General features: G+C 44.3%; 2 pseudogenes across 1 annotated transcript; one reads left to right on the top strand and one right to left on the bottom strand.

Annotated features, from left to right (window-relative positions):
• Positions 1-10556: 10556 nt before the first annotated feature.
• LOC144578633 (nucleolar protein 4-like pseudogene) lies at positions 10557-12052 on the bottom strand (annotated as a pseudogene).
• A 9829-nt stretch (positions 12053-21881) lies between these two features.
• Positions 21882-23788, top strand: LOC100411572 (KIF-binding protein pseudogene; annotated as a pseudogene). Its single transcript, XR_624447.5, has one exon. The product of XR_624447.5 is annotated as a KIF-binding protein pseudogene (transcript).
• Positions 23789-26281: the final 2493 nt, after the last annotated feature.

Raw genomic sequence — 26281 nt, 5'->3', positions numbered from 1 at the left:
AAAGGCCCAAGATTTCAACGGCTGCCTTCATTTTTGCTTTTCTTTCTAAGAAATATATGGAGAGAGGTTGTAGCTTTCAAAACCTTATGGCAGCATTTGGGAGAAGTTGTGCTCCTGTGCTAGGAAAAAGTAGAGAGCTGACCAGCTGTTTTGGGACAAATGGGCATGCCAAAAGTCCATGGGACTAGGTAATATTTAAAAACAGAACAAAACAAAACAGAACCAAACAAAAACTATGGCAGCAGGGAGAAATGGGGGTCATCAAGTGGGATGTTTCCTCCTTCCTCTGGTTGTTGAAGCAGTATCCCCTGCCTACTCTTACAGGCAGAAGACTCCAGTGACAGTGACAAGAAACGTTTCTGAGTAGCTCTTCCTGGATGCTCAGCCTCATTCTCAGCTCTTGCAAACACAGTGGACCCCTCTTAGGTCTGTCTGCCATCCCACTCCATCCCATCCTGGGAAGCTGGCCCAGTAATGGGCCAGGTAAGAAAGGGATGATGGATGATCCCCAGTCTAGGAGAACTGAGGACATTGTGGAGAGGACTCGCAGTAGAGGAGGTAGGGATTCCCAGTTGCCATGCCGAGGATATAGCAAATATGGCTTATGTGAGCTGGCATCTGCCTCAGCCTGACACTGTGGATAGGGCTCAGAAGCAGCTTCTCTAAGCAGTATGGACACCCTAAGTCAACTGGCAGTCCTTGAGCACTCCCCGACCCATTGGACTTAGAGCGGGGCAGGGGATCAGGCACCAGCAACCCAGAAAGGCTTCTCTCAAAAAACTATGAAAATTGCCCTGGATCTTTAAGCTGGGTAAACACGCCCATGCCCTGCCGCCCAGTGGTGGTGCGGGGGATGGGGAACTATCAGCATAGTGACCCAGTGCCACCTCCCTCATTTCTTCCCAACTGGCTCCTATGCCAATTCTGCGTCCAATTTCCCTGATACCTGGGACCAGCTGTGGAGAGGAATCTCATCCTAGGTCTCTGGCCAGTAGCCAGTTCTTCCAACAGAGATCAGAGGAGGTTGAGTGTCTCTGAGGAGTAAGCGGCCTGCTCATGGGAGAGAGGCTGGAACTCTGTTCCTGCCACCATGGGTCAGCAGGTGTTAGCCTGAGGTTCTATGTGCATGTAGGTTTCCATGGGGTCAGCTGAGTAACCTGGGCATACTAGAATCCAACCTCCTGAAAGAACACTTCCAAAATCCTCTGTATCCCTCTGCTCCATTCTACATGCACACTCCACACTCCTCTCTCTGGCTCATGTACCAAGTAGGGTGAAAGTTTCAAGCTGAAGTATTTCCTACAGGTTGGAAAGGCAGGAAATCAGAATAGCGAACACCTTTAAAATCAACATCTATAAATTAACCATTGCCATTTTTGGCAGCAGAGGTTCAAAAAATATACATTAAAATCTATTTATTTTCTTTGTTTCTTTTTCCTTTTTTTAATTGCATTTTAGATTTGGGGATACATGTGAAGAACATGCAAGATAGTTGCATAGGTACACACATGGCAGTGTGATTTGCTGCCTTCCTCCCCTTCACCTATATCTGGCATTTCTCCCCATGCTATCTCTCCCCAACTCCCCACCCCCCGCTGTTGCTCCCCTATTCTCCCCTACAGACCCCAGTGTGTAGTGGTCCCTTCCCTGTGTCTATGTCTTCTCATTGTTCAACACCCACCTATAAGTGAGAACATGCGGTATTTCATTTTCTGTTCTTGTATCAGTTTGCTGAGAATGATGGTCTCCAAGTTCATCCATGTCCCTACAAAGGACACAAACTCATCATTTTTGATGGCTGCTTAATATTCCATGGTGTATATATGCCACATTTTCCCAGTCCAGTCTATCATCGATGGGCATTTGGGTTGGTTCCAGGTCTTTGCTATTGTAAACAGTGCTGCAATGAACATTCGTGTGCATGTGTCCTTATAGTAGAATGATTTATAGTCCTTTGGATATATACCCAGTAATGGGATTGCTGGGTCAAATGGAACTTCTATTTCTAGGTCCCTGAGGAATCGCCACACTGTCTTCCACAATGGTTGAACTAATTTACACTCCCACCAGCAGTGTAAAAGTGTTCCTATTTCTCCACACTCTCTCCAGCATCTGTTGTCTCCGGATTTTTTAATGATTGCCATTCTAACTGGTGTGAGATGGTATCTCAATGTGGTTTTGATTTGCATTTCTCTAATGACCAGTGATGATTAGCATTTTTTCATATGTTTGTTGGCCTCATGTATGTCTTCTTTTGTAAAGTGTCTGTTCATATCCTTCACCTACTTGTGAATGGGCTTGTTTTTTTTCTGTAAATCTGTTTTAGTTCTTTGTAAATTCTGGATATCAGCCCTTTGTCAGATGGGTAAACTGCAAAAATTTTTTCCCATTCTGTTGGTTGCTGGTTCACTCTAATGACTGTTTCTTTTGCCATGCAGAAGCTGTGGAGTTGGATTGGGTCCCATTTGTCTATTTTGGCTTTTGTTGCCAATGCTTTTGGTGTTTTGGTCATGAAGTCCTTGCCTATTCCTATGTCCTGAATGGTTTTGCCTAGATTTTCTTCTAGGGTTTTTATGGTGTTAGGTCTTATGTTTAAATCTTTGATCCATCTGGAGTTCCTTTTTGTATAAGGTGTAAGGTAGGGATCCAGTTTCAGCTTTCTGCACATAGCTAGCCAGTTTTCCCAACATCATTTATTAAACAGGGAATCCTTTCCCCATTGCTTGTTTTTGTCAGGTCTCTCAAAAATCGGTCTTTTTCCCTTTTTTAAAATAAGAGGTAAGGGCTTGCTCTGTCACCTAGGCTAGAGTGCACTGGCATGAATATAGCTCAATGCAGTCTTGAACTCCTGAGCTCAAGTGATTCTCTCACCTCAGCTTCTGGAGCAGTTGGGATTGCAGGTATGCACCACCATGCCTGGCTAATTTAAAAAATTTTTTTGAGAGACAGGGTCTCACTATGTTTACGAGGCTGATCTCAACCTCCTGATCTCAAATTATCTTCCCACCTCAGCCTCCATACGTGCTGCAATTATGGGCATGTGCCATGGTGTCAGACCTTAAAATCTATTTCTGAGTGGATGGTAGTTCATTACTTAGGATAGATAGAGATTTAAATTAAAAAAAAATCAACATAACAGAAGCTGTGACGAGATCAGAATCTATTTCTCCCCCATTGAAAAGTCATGATGTATGTGGTCTAAGGTTGGTATGACGGCTAGATTCCTTTAAGTTTTTTTTTGCAGTCCCTCATTCCTAGACTCTGGCCCTTGACAAAGATTCTTTTCTTAGCCAAATTTTACTCAAATGCCTCTGAATTCTTTTTCTTTTTCTCTTGAAACAGGGTCTTGCTCTGCCCCCCGAGCTCAAGCAATTCTCCCACTTCGGCTTCCCAAGTAGCTGAGACTATAGGCATTCACCACCATGCCCAGCTAATTTAAAATACATATATTGTTGTAGAGACAGAGTCTTGCTATGTTGCCTAGGCTGGTCTCAAACTTGTGACTCAAACAATCCTCCCACTTTGACCTCCTGAAGTGCTGGAATTACATGGGCGAGCCACTGGGCCCAGCCCCTAAATTTTTTTAACCACGTCTGACTTTTAGACTATTATGTTTGTCTCTGCATTGAATTGGGGGGGAAGAGGCTAAATTTTTAGGCAGTGATAATTACATAACCCATTAAGAGGTCCCATGCTTCAGACTTACATGTATGAAGAAGGAGTAACAAAATTGAGATACCATGCAGCACTGGGCCCTGAGAAGGATGCTGACTGTTTGTTGTGCAAAGTGACCTCTTGTTTATCTTAAAAGAGAAGCATGCATATTAAGAAGGAAGGATTGCTGATTTGATATTGCTGATACTGATCCTAGTGGTATAAATGCCATTTATCTGATATGGCTGGGAAGGTTTTGTGAATCTGGGCTCCTTGCCAGACACCAGCACGTTATTGTTGAAAGTCCTCGGACTCCCTTGTAGGAAAAGCCATTTCCCTTTTCAGCTCAGCTGTTCTGTAGTAGACATGAAAAGTTCTGTGGTTAGAATGGCTTCATTCCTCTCCATCACTGGCAGGAAGGCCAGGTAGAGGGATGGGGATGGTGCAAGTCCCTGAGGGCAGGCGGGCTGGCGAGCAGAGGGTGCCTCTTGCTAGAAGCTGCAGTACAGAGGGCAGAGGTTTGGAGGCAATCCCAGCATGGCCCAAGACATTTTTTCCAAGAGTCAAAGCCAAAGAAAAGTGATAGTAATAACAAGAATGAGCCACTCTCTGGGCACTGAAATGGAGCACTCTCCAAGCTACAATGTCAGTGGGGAAATGCCAGATACAGAGCAATCTGTGCAATGTGCACAGTCTATATAGAAGAAAAGGAATATGTGTATATACATAAATATTTATAAGTTCACACATCATCTTTGGGAAGATACTTAAGAAACTGGTAACAGTGGTTACTATAGAGGAAGATTCCATTACTATGAGATGTGGGTGAAAGGGGACTTAATTTCCACTGTACATATACCCTTGTGTAGCTTTATGGTGCTGTACCATCTACATAAAATACCTATTCGTATTAGGATACTAATACAGATTAGAAAATAAGAAAGCATGACTGAAAAGTACCAGAATCAGTGGTTGAAGCAAACAGGCTTGAGGGAGGAAAGAGCAGGCAGCTTTGGGAACCAACAACTTGAGATGCAGAAAAGCCAGGAGTGGGGACCACAGTGTGATGTGAATAAGCTAGGAGAGCAGTTGGGTGAGTGAGCATCAGAGAGAGGGAGCTGTTCTCTGGGGCTGAGCACTCATGGGATAGGGGGATGGGAGGAGACAGGTAAACCCCACCATAACTCACTTAAAATTGTCCAGAAAAATTCAATCTTGTAAAATGTATGGGATAATGTTACTGAGAGGCTAATGAGATGAAAAGATACAGGACACATCCTGTAATTGTCTTTTTTTTCCTCATCATCTAGAATCATTAAGAAGTGAGATGGCTTTAGAGAGCCAAATTTTATCATTTAAAAAAAGTTTTTTATTTTTTTAGACCCAGGGTTTTGCTGTGTCACCTAGGCTGGAGTACAGTGGCATAATCATAGCTTACTGTAAACTCAGCTTACTGGGCTCCAGTGATCCTCCCACCGTAGACTTCTGAATACTGGGGACTACAGGTGCATGCTACCAGGTCTGGTTAATCTTTTTTTTTTTTTGAGACGGAGATTCGCTCTTGTTACCCAGGCTGGAGTGCAATGGTGCAATCTCGGCTCACTGCAACCTCCACCTCCTGGGTTCAGGCAATTCTCCTGCCTCAGCCTCCTGAGTAGCTGGGACTACAGGCACGCACCACCATGCCCAGCTAATTTTTTGTATTTTTAGTAGAGATGGGGTTTCACCATGTTGACCAGGATGGTCTCGATCTCTTGACCTCGTGATCCATCCGCCTCGGCCTCCCAAAGTGCTAGGCTTATAGGCGTGAGCCACCGTGCCTGGACCTTTTTGTTTGTTTGTTTGAGACAGAGTCTCACTCTGTTGCCAGGCGCCAGGCTGGAGTGCAGTGGCACTATCTCGGTTCACTGCAACCTCCGCCTCCCAGCTTCAAGCAATTCTCCTGCCTCAGCCTCCCAAGTAGCTGGGACTACAGGCGCACTCCACGACACCCAGCTAATTTCTGTATTTTTAGTAGAGACGGGGTTTCACCATGTTGGCTAGGATGGTCTCGATCTCTTGACCTGGTGATCCGCCCACCTTGGCCTCCCAAAATGCTGGGATTACAGGCTTGAGCCACTGCACCTGGCCTGGTTAATCTTTTAAAAAAATTGTCATAGGCTATGTGTGGTGACTCACACCTGTACTCTCAGCACTTTGGGAGGCAGAGGTGGGAGGATCACTTGAGCTCAGGAGTTCAAGATCAGCCTGGGCAACATAGTAAGACCCCATCTCTACAAATATTAGAAAAATTAGCCAGGCATGGTGGCACACCCCTAGTCAAAAGACTACCGGCTACCAGGTGGCTGAGGTGGAAGGATCTCTTGAACCCTGTGAGTTCAAGAGGCTACAGTAAGTCATAACTTTTTTTTTTTGGTAGAGACAAGGTCTCGCTCCGTCTGCCAGGCTGGTCTCAACCTCGTGGCCTCAAGTGGTGATCCTCCTGCTTCAGCTTCCCAGTGTGCTGAGATTACAGCCATGAGCCACTGCGCCTGGCCAGGACAAGTGTTTGTAGTTGGGAGTTCCCCAATCCATCCAGGTCCTGGCTGTATTTGGTGCTATCGCTAACAAAGATTCTGTCCTCGACCAAACCTGAGTCAGGCTCCTCTGACTCCTCCTCTTGACTAGGTCCCCACCTTGGCTTCTGTCTTTGGACCACTTAGTCCAGCACAATCCTAAGTCAGAAATGTCCCACCTTGGTATTTGATTACTCTCAGTATCTGATCAAATTCCTCACCTCCCATCCCCAATTCACATTATTTATCATGCTGTCCTGCCTTCAGCAAACAAGAATCTTGTTAAGTCAAAAAACCAAATGATAAAAAGTGCTGGTGAGGATATAAAGAAAAGAAAACTCTTGTGCATTGCTGGTAGGAATGTAAATTGTTATTGCCATTATGGTAAATAGTATGGTAGTTTCTCAGAAAATTAAAAATAGAACTACCATATGACTCAGCAACCCCACTTCTGGGTATTTATCTAAAGAAATTGAAATCAGGATCTCAAAGAGATACCTGCACTTCCATTTTCATTGCAGCATTATTCACAATAGCCAAGTTGTGAAAACAACCTCCACATTTCCATATGAATGAATAAGGAAAATGTAGCATAGATGCATCATGGGATATTATTCAGCCTTAAAAAAAAAAGAAAGAAAATACTACCATTGGGACAACATGGATGAATCTGGAGGATATTATACTAAATGAAATAAGCCTGACACGGAAAGATAAACACTATCTGATCTCACATGCAGAATCTAAAATAGTCAAACTCAAAAAAATGGAAAGTGGAATGGTGACTTCTAGGTGCTGGAGGAAGTGGGAAGTGGGGAGGTGATGGTCAAAGGGTACAAAATTTCAGTTAGGAAAAATAAATTCTGGACATCCACTGTACAGCTGATGCCTATAGTTGACAATACTGCATTGTATACTTAAAATTTTCTAAGAGGGTAGCTGTTACATTAAGTGTGTCTACTACACATATACAAACATGCACACACACACACACACAAATAGCAATAATAATAATAAAGGCAGTTGGAGGAAACTTTGGGAGATGATGGATGTATTCATGGTGTTGATGATACTGATAGTGTCACGACTGTATATTCATCCCCAAACTCATTGAGTTATATATATTATATATGTACAGTTTTTTTCATGTCAGTCATATCTCAATAAAGTGGTTTTTCAAAAAAAGATATTTTTCAGTTGGCCTAGCAAGAGTCACCCTAGTTTTGATGCTTCCTCTGAGGAATTTTCCATCCACTGACTCCCATTTCACTCAGCTAAACATCCCATTTGTCCTTTTTGTATTTAGAGTGGAGCTTGATCTCTCTCCTCCCCACTGCAAAACTTTCAGTGCAGTAACTCCTCTTGAGAGAAGCCTTCCTACCATCTTTAACAAGTGTCTTAAGTAATTTTTCTTTACTACCTGCTAGTACATGACTACCTCAACTGAAATATGGGGCAATGCTAGGTTATGAGGCTGATTCAGACATCCAGGACAGAAGCAATAATCTCAGATGAATTGGTCCATTTTTATGCTGCTATAAAAAACTGCCCAAGACTGGGTAATTTATAAAGGAAAGAGGGTTAATTGACTCACATTTCAGCGTTTTCTGGGGAAGCCTCAGGAAACTAACACTCATGGTGGAAGGAAAGGGAAGCGAGGCAGCTTCTTCACAAGACGGCAGGTAGGAGAAGTGCCAAGGGAAGAGGGAAGAGCCCCTCCCACACCATGCGATGTTGTGAGAACTCACTACCTGTAGGGTCCAGCCCTGCAGGGTCCCGTGAGTCCCTCTCTGCTGGTATGGAGATGAGAAACTGTGGAAATAAAAGACACAAGACATCAAGAAAGAGAAAACAGAGTTTGGGCCCACGGGTCCACTACCTGCCAAAGTGCAGAGTCTGGCAGTGGCACTGAGTATCTGGATGCTCCAACTTTTATTGAGTACAAAGCAGGGGGCAGGGAAGGTAGGGTGAGGTAATGTTGGCCAGTGATAGGGTCAGGTAAATCACGTGTTTTGGAGATAGGGGGCCCAGGACTTTCAAGTAGACCAGACGAGGAGAAAACCTAATGCGTCAGCCCTCTTCAAATATTTGTCAGAAATATCAAGGACAATAAGATTATGTTACTATTATTAATTCTTATTTTCTGAGAAAAAGAGAAACCAGGTGCAGAAGCAGAACTTGAAAGTAGACATGGAACGTGCCCGCTGAAGCCAGAACCACACAGAGACAATTAAGTCCCCGGATATCTGTGGGCCTCGCTGACAGCATCAGACCTGTCACAAGAGCTTGGAAGAGAGGAGTTTTCTCCTCACTCTCTTGAGGAAGGAGATGACTCGGCCATATTGGATGTCTCCTTTCCTAGCTGGCTGAACAGTGGGGGGTTTTACAGCGCTGACACTGTCTCACAGCCGAGGTGTCCTCCAGCAGCCCTTATGCAGGCATGACAGAGGACTTAGAGCATCTTGTCTTAGGATCAAGACAATGTCTTTTCCAATGTTACTTCAGTCCAATACTTCATGACCTGAGGCTTATTAGTAAGATTAAAGATTATATGATTATATAGATGTATATATTTATGATTACATCTGAACAGCTATGTGATTATTTATGATTACATATATACAGGAATAACTATATAACTATATTTCTAATTCTTTTCTAATTCTGTGTTTATATGAGACATCCTGAGGCTTCAGACCCTTTCCTTGGCTCTTGCAGGGTTTCCTCCCCCAAACTACCAGGAGTAGAGCATGAGAGGAACTGGCCCCTCAATTCAGTTACTTCCACCTGATCTCTCCCTTGACATATGGTGATTATGTGGATTACAATTCAAGATGAGATGTGGGTGAGGACACAAAGCCTAACCATATCATCAGGAATCTCGAGGCTGGTTGGTATCCAGTTGATGGAGGAGAATGGGTCAGGAAAACCCCAGGAAGTTGGTAGTCATTTCACTGCCTCTTCATTTCACTGCCTAGTCTCTCCTTCTCTTAACGTCCTCCTTCCTCTGTGGAAGAAAAGGATTTATTTTTATTTATTTATTTATTTATTTATTTATTTTTGAGACGGAGTTTCTCTCTTGTTACCCAGGCTGGAGTGCAATGGTGCGATCTCGGCTCACCGCAACCTCGGCCTCCTGGGTTCAGGCAATTCTCCTGCCTCAGCCTCCTGAGTAGCTGGGATTACAGGCACGCGCCACCATGCCCAGCTAATTTTTTATATTTTTAGTAGAGATGGGGTTTCACCACGTTGACCAGGATGGTCTTGATCTCTTGACCTCGTGATCCACCCGGCTCGGCCTCCCAAAGTGCTGGGATTACAGGCTTGAGCCACCGCGCCCAGCCCGAAGAAAAGAATTTAGACTCGCCTCATTTGAAAAGGAAGAGACAGTAAAGAGGAGGAAAGAAACAAAGCACAATCTTGATAGATCTAAATGTGCACTGTCTCCAAATTCACATTGTTTATGGCTCAAGCTACAGCAGGGTTTCCATGTCTTTGGAAATTAAAAGACGGTGATAATGCTACCTGTTGAAGTAATGGAATACAGTCAAACCATATAAAAAGGTAAGCTTCTAGGCTGAGAGCAGGGGCTCATGCCTGTAATCCTAGCGCTTTGGAGGCCAAGGCAGGTGGATCAACTGAGGTCAGGAGTTTGAGACCAGCCTGACCAACATGGTGAAACCACGTCTCTACTAAAAAATACAAAAATTAGCTGGGGGTAGTGGTGGCACCTGTAATCCCAGTTACTTGTGAGGTTGAGGCAGGAGAATCACTTGAACCCAGGAGGTGGAAGTTGCAGTGAGCCACGATTGAGCCGTTGCACTCAAACCTGGGCAACAGAGCAAACAGTCCATCTAAAAAAAAAAGAATAAAAAATAAACCTCTAGTTTGAGATGTTTCATTATATAAGAAGAAAGATGAGAGGTATGGTGCTAATGGGCAGAAAATGGTGGAGGTGGGGGTGGCAGAGAGGGCCTCTATGGTAAAAACAGCACCTATGGCATGGTTCTGTTTGTACATTACATACTTCCTTTTTTTTTGTACAAACACAAAAGAATCCATTTTCAGAAAAATAAATTACTAAGGGGAGAGGAAGAAAGGGTCCACTTTGTTTTTCTCAATAAATATGCTCACCTAAGACTTGAAAAGTAATGATCGGGGGTGGGATTCTAACATCAGGGTCCACGAAGGTGATTCTAAATAGAGCTGCAGCCTCAGCACCTTGTCAGGGGAGACCCCAACCATTCCAGAGTTGTCCCGTTGGCCTCTTCCAAGCAGGTCAGAGCACCCCTGTGGTGAGATTCCAAAAAAAAAAAGGGTCCTTGTGCCCAAAGTGTCAGGTGCTTGGAGTGTGGCTAGAAACAGCTCTTTTGGATCCCACCTCTTTCAAAACACAAAATGTACCAAGTGGTGAGGCAGGAAGCTGGGTCCAGGCTGGGACAGCCTCCTTCCCTAGGACAGTGCACTCCAGGTCCAGTGGGGTCAGTTCTGCTGTAGGATGAGGTTTTCCAGTTGGTCTGCAGAGCGCAGCAGGAAGGCAGCAGACTCCCGGTAGCCCGAGATGAGCTGCCGCACGGCGCTGATCTCCGTGGGGCTGAGCTGAGCGGTGGGCACGGGCCTGCTGGTGCTGGTGCTGGAGGGGATGGGCGTGGGGGTGGTGGAGGTGGTCGAGGCTCCGCCTTTCATGTTGAGGTCGGTGGGCCCATTACTGTGGCTTCCTGTTTGGAGGGGACGCAGGGGGCTGCAGGTTGCTGCTCAAGGCCCAGTACCCGCCGTAACTGTAGTTGAGGCTGCCATTGGCGTACACAGGGTCCTGGGAGAAGGAGGAGGCGGGCAGTGAGTAGGTGGAGTGGGTGATGGCTACGGAGTCCGGCGAGTGCTGCTTATCCAGGGCTACGGGCTCATCCCGTGAGGATTGTTAGAACTCCAGGCGCATCCGCTTGGCTGCCTTTCTCGTCTCGCTCTCAGAGGCAGCTGCCAGAATGTTTTCTGTCATGGCCGAGGTCAGGTGGGGTGGCGTGGGTCTGGTCATCTCCATGCAGTTCTTCTTCATGCGGCGGCAGGACTTGAGGTACGTGCCGATGCGCTTGCGGGCTCACTCCTGGAATTCGGGGAACTGCCGACTGCCCGACTCAGTGATAGCCTGGATCTTCTTTTTGGGCTGCTTGGAGATGGGCACACCAGAGTCTCGTCCACAAAGAGACGCACAAACATGTTTAAGGCCTTAAGGCGCTCAGGGTCCATGCCTTCAGACTCGTTAATCTTGTCATTGTTCTCATGGGCATCGTGGTCATCGTCGTCGTCATCTGCCGTGGAAGCCAGGCCTATGTCAGGTCCTAGGGGCAGCCGCTGACCTCGGTCTTGATGGAATCGTAGCTCCCAGGGCTGTAAGAGGGGGACTCAGGGGTTGGTCTTCACCCCGTATTTGACGCGGCTCCGCAGCCCGTCAGTGCCGCAGCCGTCGGAGGGGTAGGAGGGTGTGCCGAGCGCCGTGGCTGGTGGGAGCTTGTCACACAGGTTGATGAGCTGGTCCTCCGCTGCTGTGGTGAAGTCCATGGGGGCCACGGCACCGCTGCCATTCATCTCGGGGAAGGCAGGGTCGCCCTGCGTGCTGCTCGAAGTGGATGAGTTCAGGGTGGGGGAGCCATTGCCGCTGGTACCCTCGAAGGAGGAGTCATAGCCCTCTTGACTGTGGAGGTTCTGCGGTCTCCGCATCCTCTTGTCCTGGCTGGGGCTCATGCTGGAGGCCAGGTGCAGGTCAGCTGACATCCATGTGGACGCGCACATATAAAAATCCTCGCTGCTCACAGAAGTCTCATCCTGGGCGGGAGGCGAGGCGGAGACGGGAGGTCGGGATCGGCGAGTGAGCGGGGCGGGCGGTGGTGACAGCCCCACAGCTCCAGCTGCTGCTGCTGCCGCCACCGCGGCAGCCCGGGGAGAGGGGCTGGCACCGCCGCGGCTCCTCACTGCCCGGCCCGGGGGCGGGGGTGGCCAGGAGGAGGGCCCAGGCTAGCAGCGACGGCTGCGGCGGCGCCGCGGCCCTGTACATTACATACTTCTATGCGAGTGTGAAATATATCTTTTTTTTTTGGTGGGGGGGACCAGTTTCGCTCTTGTTACCCAGGCTGGAGTGCAGTGGCGCGATCTCGGCTCACTTCAACCTCCACCTCCGGGTTCAGGCAATTCTCCTGCCTCAGCCTCCTGAGTAGCTGGGATTACAGGCACGCGCCACCATGCCCAGCTAATTTTTTGTATTTTTAATAGAGACGGGGTTTCACCATGTTGACCAGGATGGTCTCGATCTCTTGACCTCGTGATCCACCCACCTCGGCCTCCCAAAGTGCTGGGATTACAGGCTTGACCCACCGCGCCCGGCCGAAATATATCTTTAAAGTTCAAAATGATAAAAACAAAAGAAACTTTCCATTCAAGATGCAAAAACAAACAAAAAACAAAAAACAAGAAAAAAATTTACAAATGAAGAACATAACTGTAGGAGATCAGAATATGCTACCCCCAAATAAGACTGTAGGAAACCAGAAGGTAGAGCACCAAATATGCTTCTCTGGCATGAGGATTATTTTGAGCTGATTATTTTCAGAAACAGTGGCCACAGGAGAAGCTCCGAAAAAGAGTATAAGTTACTTTTTGGTAAAGGAAATTTAAAAGTATAGAGAAAATCTCCATTCGTAAGAGTGTCTTCTTCTCTGTACCAGGAAAAGAAGGATGGCTCTGAATCACGAGATAGGCAGCCACAGAAAAGAATGAAATCATGTCCTTTGTAGCAACGTGGATGCAGCTGGAGGTCACTACCTTAAGCAAATTAATGCAGGAACAGAAAACCAAATGCTGCATGTTTTCACTTATAAGTGGGAGCTAAACACTGGGAACTCGTGGACATTAGGATGGCAGCATAGACACTGAGGACTACTAGAGTGGGAAGTGGGGTGAGGGTTGAACTAATATTAGGCACTATCCTCAGTACCTGGGTGATGGGATCAGTTGTATCCCAAACCTCAGCATCATGCAGCATATCCATCTAATAAACCTGCACATATGCCCCGAATCTAAAATAGAAGTTGAAAAGCTGAAAAAACAAAAAAAACAAAAAAACAAAAAACAAGAAAAACTCTACTAAAAATATATTTTTAAGAAACACACAAAATACAAAAATTAGCTGGGCATGTTGGTGCATGCCTGTAGTTCCAGCTACCTGGGGGGCTGAGGCAGCAGAATCACTTGAACCCAGGAGGTGGAGATTGCAGTGAGCTGAGATTGTGCCACTGCACTCCAGTCCAGGAGACAGAGCAAGACTTGGTCTCAAGAAAAAACAAACAAACAAACGAAACCTCAAATACTCTAGTCCATGGAGAAGGCTCCAACTTCAATCTGCGTAACCTCACCTGGTCACCTGGTTTTCTGATCACCTTCCCATAGCTTGCCTCCCTCACACCTTTCCTTCTTGCTTTGTTTTAGCTTAAAGCCATGTCTTTGATGTCTTCACCTCTGTGTATTAGATATATGTGTTAATAAACTTCTGTTTGTTAATCTTCCTTTTAATACAGGATCCCAGAGAAAACCTAGAAGGGTAGAAGAAAAAATATTTTTCTTCCCCTATATGATAAAGGTAACAATTATTGAGTCTGAAAATAGGAAAAAAGTAAAATTAATAAGTAAAACCAAAAAAGCAGCATGAAAAAATAGACAAATGTCTGGCAAATGTAATGAAGAAAAATAAAACATGATTACTATGTTTACCAGAGACATTTTGCAAACAATAAACTATATATTTTTAACATTCTATGAATTATATTCCCCAGAAGCCACTGTGCCATTATGGCCCCAGGGAAGGTGGCCAAATGTCTAACACACACACACACACACCCCAAAATGCGGCATTAACAATGAAGGAGTTTCTTCCGAACAAGAGGGGAAACAGAAGAAAGGCTTTCCGGTTCTGGGAGGATTGTGAGGAGTAAGAAAGAGATGCATAGGATGTCAGATTACAGTGTCCTTGTCTACCTCTCTCCACATTCAGGTTTAATGTTAAAATGGAGGAAGATGGCAGATAAAAATTACTTTGGAGCAAAAGCCTGAAGTAAGGGGCTTGTGTTTCTCCTCCCAGTTGGTGCTTTGGAAGGACCTCTGTAAAGGAGACTCCACATCAACACGGGGGAGAGGAGGCAGCATTCGATGTCCCCAGAGGAAGGGCTGCAGGAAGCACTCCCCGCTTCCCCACTTGTTTCCCTTGTGGAAATGCAGGAATCTAGGATATATCTCTTAAGCTCTAGTAATGTGTAGGGAGGGAGCTCAGTTGAAAGCCAGTAACCAGCCAAGGTACTACCTTGGAAAGAGCAAAGTGATTCTACAGCAAGGCTGTGGTGGAGACGTAGGTGAGGGTATTCAAAGTGTGAGGTTGGAAATTGCCTCACCTGGGAGCTTGTTAGAAGTGCAAACACTCTGACCCACCCCAGACCTACTGATCAGAATCTCTGGGTGTGGTGCCTAGGAGTCTGTTTTCACAAACTTTCCAGGTGATTTGCATGCATGCTGAAATCTGAAAGCACTAGTCTAGACAGGCCAGGAGGCTGATGATGAAATGGTCTAGCTTTGGAGGGCTTGCAGGAGTGTGCACAGGGAGGCTCCCATGAGGCCAAGGTGCCTGCTCCACTCCATGGCCAGATGTGACAGGGGACACAGCTGGGACGCCTGCTGAAGACATCTGTGCTTCCCATCAGCCCAGAGGCTGATTTCAGAAGTAGGAGACTGAATATTGGCAGAATAATATGAGACATAAACCAGACGAGATAGCTAAACTTTTAAATGGCACATCTAAGTGTTTCTCATTATTATACACAGTAGAGATTGTCCTGTGATCATTACAGAGAGATTTAAAAGCTATACTCTTTGGACCTGAGTAGACAGAGAACTTTTTTTCTCAGCACACACATAAAACTTGGAATAATAAAATGCTGTTTGTGATGGACAATGGGTACTAACAAGGAGTAATGCAAATGTGAAAAGGAATACTAGGCAGCCGTTAAAAATATTGTTGACTTTTTTCTTTTCTTTTTCTTTTTTTTTTTTTTTTGAGACGGAGTTTTGCTCTTGTTACCCAGGCTGGAGTGCAATGGCGCGATCTCGGCTCACCGCAACCTCTGCCCCCTGGGTTCAGGCAATTCTCCTGCCTCAGCCTCCTGAGTAGCTGGGATTACAGGCACACGCCACCATGCCCAACTAATTTTTTGTAGTTTTTAGTAGAGACGGGGTTTCACCATGTTGACCAGGATGGTCTCGATCTGCCGACCTCGTGATCCCGCCTCGGCCTCCCTGACTTTTTTCTTAAATGGAATAAGAAAACTGTAAATGATCTATTCTTTTTTTTTTTTTTTGCTATAGAACACTAGAACTCATACTTCCTACTTGCTGTGCTTTTTTTTTTTTTTTTTTAAAGGGGAAAAAAGAAAAAGAGGGAAAAAGGAATATTACTTCATTCCTAAAATGGGTTTCAATAATGGCCGATCAATATTTTGAGTGTTTAAAGTGATTAATGCATATTTTATGTGTTTAAAATGGAGACCTCTATTGTGTTTATTTGTTCTGGCTCTGAGTTCAAGTCCTGGATATCGTTATCAATTTGTTGTCTCGTTGAATCTAAATCTCATTATGTGTCTTATGTATCTGGGTGTTAAGATCTCTTATTGTTACATTAATCCTTTTACCCTTGCATCCTTGTAGCTTTGAAATCTATTTTATTAAGGGTGAGAATTGCAACTCCTGCTTTTTATTTATTTATTTTTGCTCTCCATTTGGTTGGTTTTTTTCCATCCCCTTGTTTTGAGTCTTTGTATATCTTTAGATATATCGTTAGATTTTGTGGATAATGTATATTTTGTGTGTTTAAAATGGAGAGCCCTATTGAGTTTATTTGTTCTGGATCTTAGTTCCAGTCCCGGATATTGTTATCAATTTTCTGTCTTGTAAATGATCTATTCTTAACTGGTAAAAAGAAAACTACAAAAGAGTATCACAAAACAAATTTTTGTAAGGAGTTACATGTGTATGTCATGTACAAATATATTGTGTGTGTATGTGTATATATGCATGTGTATGTGTATTATTCATATGTATATACACACATGCGAAGGAAAGAGATTTGAAATATATACACCAAATATATTGTGGTTATCTTTGGGGGAGAAGGTAATATTCCAAGTAGCTTTTGTTTTCTTTTTTTGCCCATACGCATTGTTTATTTTTTTCTTTAATGAATATGAATTTCTATGTGTGATTAAGTTTCATGAAAATTGTATAAGGAGATTTATTAACGTGAACTTCAGGAAAAAGAAACCCTGTATTTAAAATGAAGATGGCAGCCAGGTGTGGTGGCTCATGCCTGAAAGCCTGGCACCTTGGGAGGCTGAGGCAGGCAGATCACCAAAGGTCAGGAGTTCAAGGCAAGCCTGGCCAATATGGGGAATCCCTGTTTCTATTAAAAATACCAAAATTAGCCAGGCTTAGTTGTGTGTGCCTGTAGTTCCAGCTAGCTACTTAGGAGGCTAGGGCAGGAGAATTGCTCAAACCCGGAGGCAGAGATTAAAGTGAGCCAAAATCACACCACTGCACTCCAGCCTGGGCACCAGAGCAAGACTCTGTCTGCAAATAAATGAAAACGTATATAAAATAAAATGAGGATAGCTTATTATTATTATTATTATTATTAGAGACAGGGTCTTACTCTGTCATCCAAGCTGGAGTACAGTGGCACAGTCATGGCTTACTTCTGGCTCAAATGGTTGAGCTCAAGGGATCCTTCTACCTCAGCCTCCAACTAGCTGGGATTTCAGGCACCAGCCACTTAATCCGGCAGGGATTGCTAAAAAACAGTAATAGCTAGAATGTATTATGTGCTTACTTAGCAGCAGGTCCTGCTTTGAGCACTTTGCAGGTGTTTATTTAAATCTCACAGGTGCCCTGTGAATCAGGTGCTCTTATTACCTCATTTTACAGAGATAGAAGCTGCAGCTGTGTGTCCCCCAGTGAAACACAGTTGGAAAGTGGCAGAACCCAGGTTCTAGCCCGGAAAATAGGATTGACGCACTTGCACTCTTAGCCAGCACAGTGTTGTGTTTTAGATATGCCGTTAACATGGTTTAGCCACATGATAAGACCAGATATCATTTACACCAAATTCCAAAAGATACCTACTGCAAAAAAAAAAACCCCACAAGATAATGTTAAGTGGAAAAAGCCATATACAGAGCTGTGTGAAACAGGAGAGTTGACCTGGCCTTCCCCAGTGAGGGCCAGCTGCCTCTCAGGTGTGGAGGTAGAGAGAAGAAGGTTCTGACCCATGGTTCGGGAGGGATCCTCTCTGGGGGTCCTCAGCATCAGGAGCTCTTCCCTGCTGGATGGCTGGAAAAGCATGACCTGCTGGGTGGCTAGTCTCTGGGCCCTGGCTGCTGCTCATCCTCCAAGGCAGCACAGGGACGGTAAGGCAGTACAGGAGGCCCCTCTCCTCCAAGCCCCTTCCAAGCCCCAGGACACCTGCTTCCTACAGCAGCTATCCCAGAAGGCACATTTTCATTTTACAGATGGTTGGGGAACTTTTTCTTTATAGGTGTATAAATTTTTGGTAAATGTTGTGTACAGACATGGCTAAGAGTACTAATAGGAGGCACGATGATGAATGGTGGTGAGGTGATGATGAAGATGCTGCTGAAGCACTGCTTTGTGCCACCTCTGACCACACCTCATTGCTCCCCGGGCAGACACTCAGACTTGCAGTTTATTAAATTTGGGCATTGCCTGTTTACCTCCTATAGATTGTGATTTAGCTCTCTTACCTCACCCTCCCCTCTCTTCATTCTCCCCATGTAACTCTATTTCTATTTTTGGTTAAATCAATAAACAGAGGCTACCTTATTATGTACACATTGACAATGTTCTTTGTAGGACTAGGGAGTGCGTTTTGACTACATTGTCCTTCTTGTACAGCTTAGCTCTGTGTCTTTCCTTTCTAATGTCCTAACATTCTTTCTTTCCTCCCATTAGACAATAACCACAAAAACCAGGTCTCTGTGGTATCAGATACAGAGTTATTGTTTTTTTTTTTTCCCAGAAGACAAAGCTCCCTTCCAGTGGCCTCTGTCTCCCTACTACAATCTGGGCTGTCCCAACATCATTTGGGGACTTTGATTTGGGCAGTCGAGGAAGATTTGCCTAATTGAAGGTAGTGATTAGCATTTCTCCCCAAAATCCAAAGAGATGGCAATGGGCTGGCTGGGTGCGGTGGCTCACGCCTATAATCCCAGCACTTTGGGAGGCCGAGGCAGGTGGATAACGACGTCAAGGGATCGAGACCATACTGGTCAACATGGTGAAACCCGTCTCTATTAAAAATACAAAAAAATTAGCTAGGCATGGTGGTGCGCGCCTGTAATCCCAGCTACTCAGGAGGCTGAGGCAGGAGAATTGCCTGAATCCAGGAGGCGGAGGTTGCGGTGAGCCGAGATAGCGCCATTGCACTCCAGCCTGGGTAACAAGAGCAAAACTCCGTCTCAAAAAAAAAAGAGATGGCAATGTGTTGACAGGCCTCTCACAGAGGGTGTAATTGAGGGCATGTCCCAGATCCAGCCTCCCTGTGGTGATGCATCTATTAACACCTCCATTCTGTGCTGGGCCCAGTGGCTTGCACCTGTAATCCCAGCACTTTGGGAGGCTGAGGCGGGTGGATCACAAGGTCAGGCATTTAAGACCAGCCTGGCCACCATGGCAAAAGCCTGACTCTACTAAAAACACAAAAATTAGCCAGGCATGATGGCGCTTCCCTGTAATCCCAGCTACTCAGGAGGCTGAGGCAGAACAATTGCTTCGACCTGAGAGGTGGAGGTTGCAGTGAGCCAAGATTGTGCCACTGCACTCCAGCCTGGGCACAGAGCAAGATTCTGTCTCAAAAAAAAAAAATCCTCCATTCCCTCTTGGGCAGCAGAGGCCCCCTGTCTGAGCAACAGGATCTCCTGTCCCACTTCCATCCCTTTCTATGGCTCCAGTGCCTTTCTCCTAGTTTGAGTCTTTCATCTTGAGCAGCCCCTGGGCTTCAGCAGAATGGTCAGGAAGCCCCCCAGTGAACACAATACTGTGGGTTCTGGGCTGGGAGAGACTTTGGCACTCAGATGCCAAGAGTCCAGGTGGACACTACCACTGGGTCAACTTTTCTTGGCAAGATCCCCCCTAGTGTGACCCTCAGGCTCTTCTGCCTCCTTAAAATATGCACCTGTTACGTCAAGCATCGCCACCCACATCTCCCAAGGACAAACACTAGGACCAACTGTCAGGGACCGTGCCCAAACCCACAATGAGGAAGGAGCCCTTTCCTTAACAGCTTCATAATTAGGAGCACACCTCCCTTTTTCCTGGGAGTCAGTACAACACATTGTTACGCTGTGCCTGTGTCCTGTTTGGCTTGCTTCCTGCCTTTTGGGGCCAGTCCGAAAAATAAAAAGAACACATTATGCTTTAGAGGAGGCTCCCTTGGTTACCCTGAGAGAGGCTGTGAAATGGCCCTTCCAAAAAGACCTTCATTATATTTTCAGCGAAGAGCCTTTGTCCTCCCAAGTCCTTCTGAAGGAAAGGGAGCTAATAGCCAAGGACGTGTTACGTGTTTCCTATTTTATATACAGGTGGTAAAAACCAGGCTGGAAGAAAATATACCAGTATTTTAGCAGTCGTTATCTCTGAATATGAATGTAGAAGTGATTTTTTTTCTTTTTTATGCTTTTCTGCATTTTTCTTTCTTTTTTAATTTTTTGCCTATTTTCTCTTACTTTTTCTTTCTCTCTCTCTCTCTTTCGTTCTTTCTTGCTTGCTTTATTGATTTCCTTCTTTCTCAGAGTCTTGTTCTGTCACCCGGGTTGGAGTACAGTGGCAAGATCTCGACTCACTGAAAACACTGCCACCAGGGTGCAATCGATTATAGGCATGTACCACTATGTCCACCTAGTTTTTGTATTTTTAGTAGAGATGGGATTTTGCCATTTTAGCTAGGCTGGTCTTGAACTCTGGGCCTCAAGTGATTTGACCACCTTGGCCTTGACAGCGCTGAGATTACAGGCATGAGTCATTGTGTTTGGCCCACTTTTCTGCATTTTTCTAATTGCAGAAACTATATCTATTTTTGAAACTATGCCTACCATCTGTCTGGGCACCATGGCTCACACCTGTAATTTCAGCACTTTGGGAAGCAAAGGCGGGCAGATAACTTGAGGTCAGGAGTTTGAGACCAGCCTGGCCACTGTGGTAAAAACCCATCTCTACTGAAAATACAAAAAAATTAGACAGGCGTGGTGGCACATGCCTGTAGTCCCAGCTACTTGGGAGGCTGAGGCAGGAGAATCACTTGAACCTGAGAGGTGGAAGTTGCAGTGAGCCAAGATTGAGCCACTGCATTTCAGCTTGGCTGGGTTTCTCAGACAGGGGGCCTTTGTTGCCCTGTAGTCCCAGCTACTTGGGAGGCTGAGGCAGGAGAATCACTTGAACCTGAGAGGTGGAAGTTGCAGTGAGCCAAGATTGAGCCACTGCATTTCAGCTTGGCTGGGTTTCTCAGACAGGGGGCCTTTGTTGCCCAAAAAATGGAGGGTTTTTTTTTTTTTTTGAGACAGTCAGAGGGAGACTGTCCCAATTAAAAAAAAAATGAAAGAAAGAAAATAAGAAAGTATATCCCCATGAAATGCCATTTAACAAATGTTTTAAAAATATTTAAATCTGTAACATAGTAGGAGTAAGAGGTCATCTTGAGTTTGAACTGGAATCAGATCTATGCGGACACATCTACCACTGGTGTGCTGGGAGCAGAGGTCTCCTTTGTAAGGATGGGCACTCCAGAATGTCAGAGATGGTTAGTCACAGCTGTTTCCCCAGCACCTACGGCAGTAGGCACTCAAAATATGTTTTTAAAACACACTAGTGAGTGAATGACGGGGGAGGAATTCCTGCACATTGAGCCTGAGGCAATCAGGAGCTTAGTGGCCAGGGAGGCAGCCAGAGTAGGCGTCCCTCGCTTTGTCTCCCAGCCCAGCCTTTAATGTCGTGGGAGAACAGGATGTTGTGAGGAAAGACGGAAACAAACGATCTTGCTTTAGAGCTGCATGAAGAAATTGCATCACAAACCCTACCAGGCTAGCAGAAAACTTCTTAACAGAAATCTTTCAAGCCAGGAAAGATTGGGAACCTATTTTTAGCATTCCTAAAGTAAAATAATTCTAACCAAGAATTTCATATCCTTCCAAACTAACCTTCATAAGTAAAGGTGAAATAAAATCTTTTCTAGACAAGAAAGCACTAAAGTAATTTGTCACCACTAAACCAGACTTTTAGGATATACTTAAGGGAGTTCTGATCATGCAAACAAAAGAATAATACCTGCTACTACAAAACACACTTAAGCACATAGCCTGCAGACACTGCAAAGCAAAAACACAATAGGAACTACGAAGCAAACGGCAGACAGCTTTATGACAGAATCAAAACCTCAAATATTAATATTAACCTTGAACATAAATGGTCTAAATACCTCACTTAAAAGGCACAGAGTGGCAAGCTGGATACAGAAACAAGATCCATTCATCAGCAGTCTTCAAGAGATCCATTTCACACATAAAGATACATGCAAGCGAGGCAGTAGAGGCCGCTATGGCGAACGTTCCGTGGGCCAAAGTCTGCGAGAAATTCCAGGCGGCGCTGGCCCTGTCGCTGGTGGAACTGCATAAAAATCCGGAGAAGGAACCGTACAAGTCCAAATACAGCACCCGAGCGATGCTGGAAGAGGTCAACGCGCTGCTCGGCCCGGCGCCTGAGGACGAGGATAAGTCGTCTGAGGCAGATGACCTCCCGGGGGCGGATGACCACGTCCTGGTGCTACCGGCTGAGGTGGTGGAGCCCGAGGGGCCGGTAGGCTAGCCAGCGGTGAGGCTGGGGGTCATCGAGCTCCATCTCGAGGTGAACCACATCGACACCGAGGAGCTGTCGGCGGGGTAGGAGCACCTGGTGAAATGCCTGCGGCTGCTGCGCAGGTACCGGCTCTGGCACGACTGCATCTCCCTCTGCATCCAGAATAACCTGGGTATCTTGTTTTCTGAAAGAGAAGAAATTGAAACTACACAGGCTTACCTAGAGTCAACAGAAGCACTATATAATCAATATATGAAAGAGGTTGGGAGTCCTCTTTATCCAACTGAATGTTTTCTTCCTGCAGAAGAGAAACTTACTGAACAAGAGAGATCAAAAAGATTAGAAAAGGTTTATACTTATAACCTATATTACCTAGCTCAAGTCTACCAGCATCTGGAAATGTTTGAGAGGGCTGCTCACTATTGCCACAGTACACTACAGCGCCAGCTTGAGCACAATGCCTACCATCCTATAGAGTGGACTATCAATGCTGCTACCTTGTCACAGTTTTACATCAATAAGCTATGCTTTATGGAGGCCAGGCACTGTTTATCAGCTGCTAATGTCATTTTTGGTCAAACTGGAAAGATCTCAGCCACAGAAGACACTCCTGAAGTTGAAGGAGAAGTGCCAGAGCTTTATCATCAAAGAAAGGGGGAAATAATAAGATGCTGGATCACATATTGTTTGACTTTCATGCAGAATGCCCAACTCTCTATGCAGGACAACATAGGAGAGCTTGACCTTGATAAACAGTCTGAACTTAGAGCTTTAAGGAAAAAAGAACTGGATGAGTAAGAAAGCATTCGGAAAAAAGCTCTGCAGTTTGGAACTGGTGAACTGTGTGATGCCATCTCTGCAGTAGAATAGAAAGTGAGCTACTTGAGACCTTTAGATTTTGTAGAAGCCAGAGAACTTTTCTTATTGGGTCAGCACTATGTCTTTGAGGCCAAACAGTTCTTTCAGATTGATGGTAATGTCACTGACCATATTGAAGTTGTCCAAGACCACAGTGCTCTGTTTAAGATGCTTGCATTCTTTGAAACTGACATGGAGAGACAGTGCAAGATGCATAAACGCAGAATAGCCATGCTAGAGCCCCTAACTGTAGACCTGAATCCACAGTATTATCTGTTGGTCAACAGACAGATCCAGTTTGAAATTGCACATGCTTACTATGATATGGATTTGAAGGTCGCCACTGCTGACAGGCTAAGGGACCCTGATTCACACATTGTAAAAAAAATAAATAATCTTAATAAGTTAACACTGAGGTACTACCAGCTCTTCTTAGACTCTCTGAGAGACCCAAATAAAGTATTTCTGACCATATATGGGAAGATGTTCTTCGCCCCGCCATGTTAGCAAAGTTTCGAGTTGCCCATCTCTATGGCAAAATCATTACCGCAGATCCCAAGAAAGAGCTGGAAAATATGGCAACATCATTGGAAGATTACAAATTTATTGTTGATTACTGTGAAAAGCATCCTGAGGCTGCCCAGGAATTAGAAACTGAGCTAGAACTTAGTAAAGAGATGGTTAGTTTTCTCCCAACAAAAATGGAGAGATTCAGAACCAAGATGGCCCTGACTTAATCCCTGCTTTTAAAGAAAGGAAATGTGTAATATTGAGGTGATCTTTTTCCCTAGTCAAATTGGCCCAATTCCATTGTGATATTTACCTTTATAGCCAGGTGAGTGCAGTTTGAGCTTGAAATACAGTAAACTGAGTGTTTGCTAGGATCCTAAGGAACATAAAGTTAATTAATAATTTACACTGAACTATGTAAATTGCCTTTTAAAGACATGTGATTTTTGTATTTTCAATGCTTGTTTCTATTTAAATATAAACCTTTTACCCTCAGTTTTTAAATGTAGATTATTTGTTGGCTAGTACTTGATAGATTCCTTGTAAGAAAAAACGCTGGGTAATGTACCTGGTAGACAAGGCTGTTACTGTATTAAAATTGAAAAAGTAACTCTGTAGTTACTCTCTCTAAAATATTTGATTTCCTAAATTCCCCCCACCCAAAATCTTTCCCTTTTGAAAATACTAAAAACTAAGCTATATTATAAAGTGTAAAATGGTTTGTCTCAATTATAGGAGAAAAAGGCCTTGTTGGAAATCAAATAAACTGACTTATTTCACTAATAAAAACTTCCATTTCCCCTTAAAAAAAAAACAGATACATGAAGGCTCGAAGTAAAGAGTTAGAGAAAGATCTACCACAAAAACAGAAGACAAAAAACAGTCAGGATTGCTATTCTTAGATAAAACAGACTTTAAAGCAACAACAGTAAACAAAGAACACGAGATAATGATAAAAGGTACAATTCAACAAGAAGACTTAACTATCCTAAATGTATAGGCACCCACCATTGCAGCACTCAGATTCATAAAACAAGTACTTCTAGACATAAAAAGACTTAGAAAGCCACACGATAATAGTAGGAGACTTCAACACCACACTGACAGCATTAGACGAATATCAAGGCAGAAAATAACAAAAAGTCTCTGGGCTTAACCTCAGCACTTGACCAACACAGGGCATAATAGATATCTGCAGAATCCTCCATTCAGCAACCATAGAATATACATTCTTCTTATCTGCACACAGAACATACTCCAAGATTGACCATATGTTCAGCAATAAAGGAAGTCTCAATAAATACAAAATAATCAAAATATCAACCGTACTCTCAGACCACAGTGGAATAAAAATAAAAGTAAATACCAAGAAGAGCTCTAAAAACCACACAATCACATGTAAATTAAACAACTTGCTCTTCTAAGTGACTTTTGGGTAAACAACAAAATCAAGGCAGAAATCAAGAAATTACTTGAAGTAAACGAGAACAGAGATAAGACACAACATACTACAAAATCTCTGGAATGGAGTAAAAGCAGAAGCAGTGCTCAGAAGAAAGCTTATAGCACTAAATGCCTACCTCAAAAAGTTAGAAAGATCTTGAACTAATAATCTAATATTATGCCTACAAGAACTAGAAAAACAGTAACAGGCCAGGTGCGGTGGCTCATGCCTGTAATCCCAGCACTTTGGGAGGCCGAGGCAGGTGGATCACGAGGTCAAGAGATCGAGACCATCCTGGTCAACATGGTGAAACCCTGTCTCTACTAAAAATACAAAAAATTAGCTGGGCATGGTGGCGCGTGCCTGTAATCCCAGCTACTCAGGAGGCTGAGGCAGGAGAATTGCCTGAACCCAGGAGGCGGCGGTTGCGGTGAGCCGAGGTTTCGCCATTGCCCTCCAGCCTGGGTAACAAGAGCGAAACTCCGTCTCAAAAAACAAAACAAAACAATAACAAACTAACCATAAAGCTAGCAGAAGAAAATAAATAATCAGAGTGGAACTGAGTGAAACTGAGATCCAAAACTCCATACAAAGAATAAAAAATCTTAAAGTTCTTTGAAAGGATAAACAAGGTCAATCAACGCCTCGTTAGATTAACAGGGAAAAAATAGAGAAGACTCAAATAAACACGATTAGAAACAACAAAGATGACATGGCAACTGACTCAAAGAAATTAAAAAGATCCTCACAGACTATTATGAACTCCTCTATGTACACAAACTAGAAAATCTACAGGTAATGAATATATTCCTGGAAACACAATCTCCCAAGATTGAAACAGGAAGAAGTTGAAACACTGAGCTGACCATACACATTCTGAAATTAAATCAGTAATAAAACCCCTACCAATAATAAAAAAAAAGTCAAAAACAACGGTTGTTGGTGAGGCAGCAGAGAAAAGGGACTGTTTACACACTCTTGGTGGGAATATTAATTAGTTCGGCCACTAAGGAAAGCAGTTTGGAGATTTCTCAAAGAACTTAAAACTACCATTTGACCCAGAGATCCCATTTCTGGGTGTACATCCCAAATAAACCAAATCATTCTAACAAAAAGACGCACGCATTCCATGTTCATCACAGCCCTCTTCACAATAGCAAAGTCACAGAATTAACCTAAATGCCCATCAATGGTAGACTGGATAAAGAAAATGTGGTATACATATACCATGGAATACTACACAGCCATAAAAAAATTAAAAATCATGTCTTTTGCAGCAACATGGATGGAGCTGGAGGCCGTTATCCTAAGG

Source organism: Callithrix jacchus, chromosome 12 (genome assembly GCF_049354715.1).
Source record: "Callithrix jacchus isolate 240 chromosome 12, calJac240_pri, whole genome shotgun sequence".
NCBI lineage: Eukaryota > Metazoa > Chordata > Mammalia > Primates > Cebidae > Callithrix > Callithrix jacchus.
Note: the sequence above shows the minus strand (reverse complement) of the source record. Positions and strands in the feature narration are given on the sequence as shown.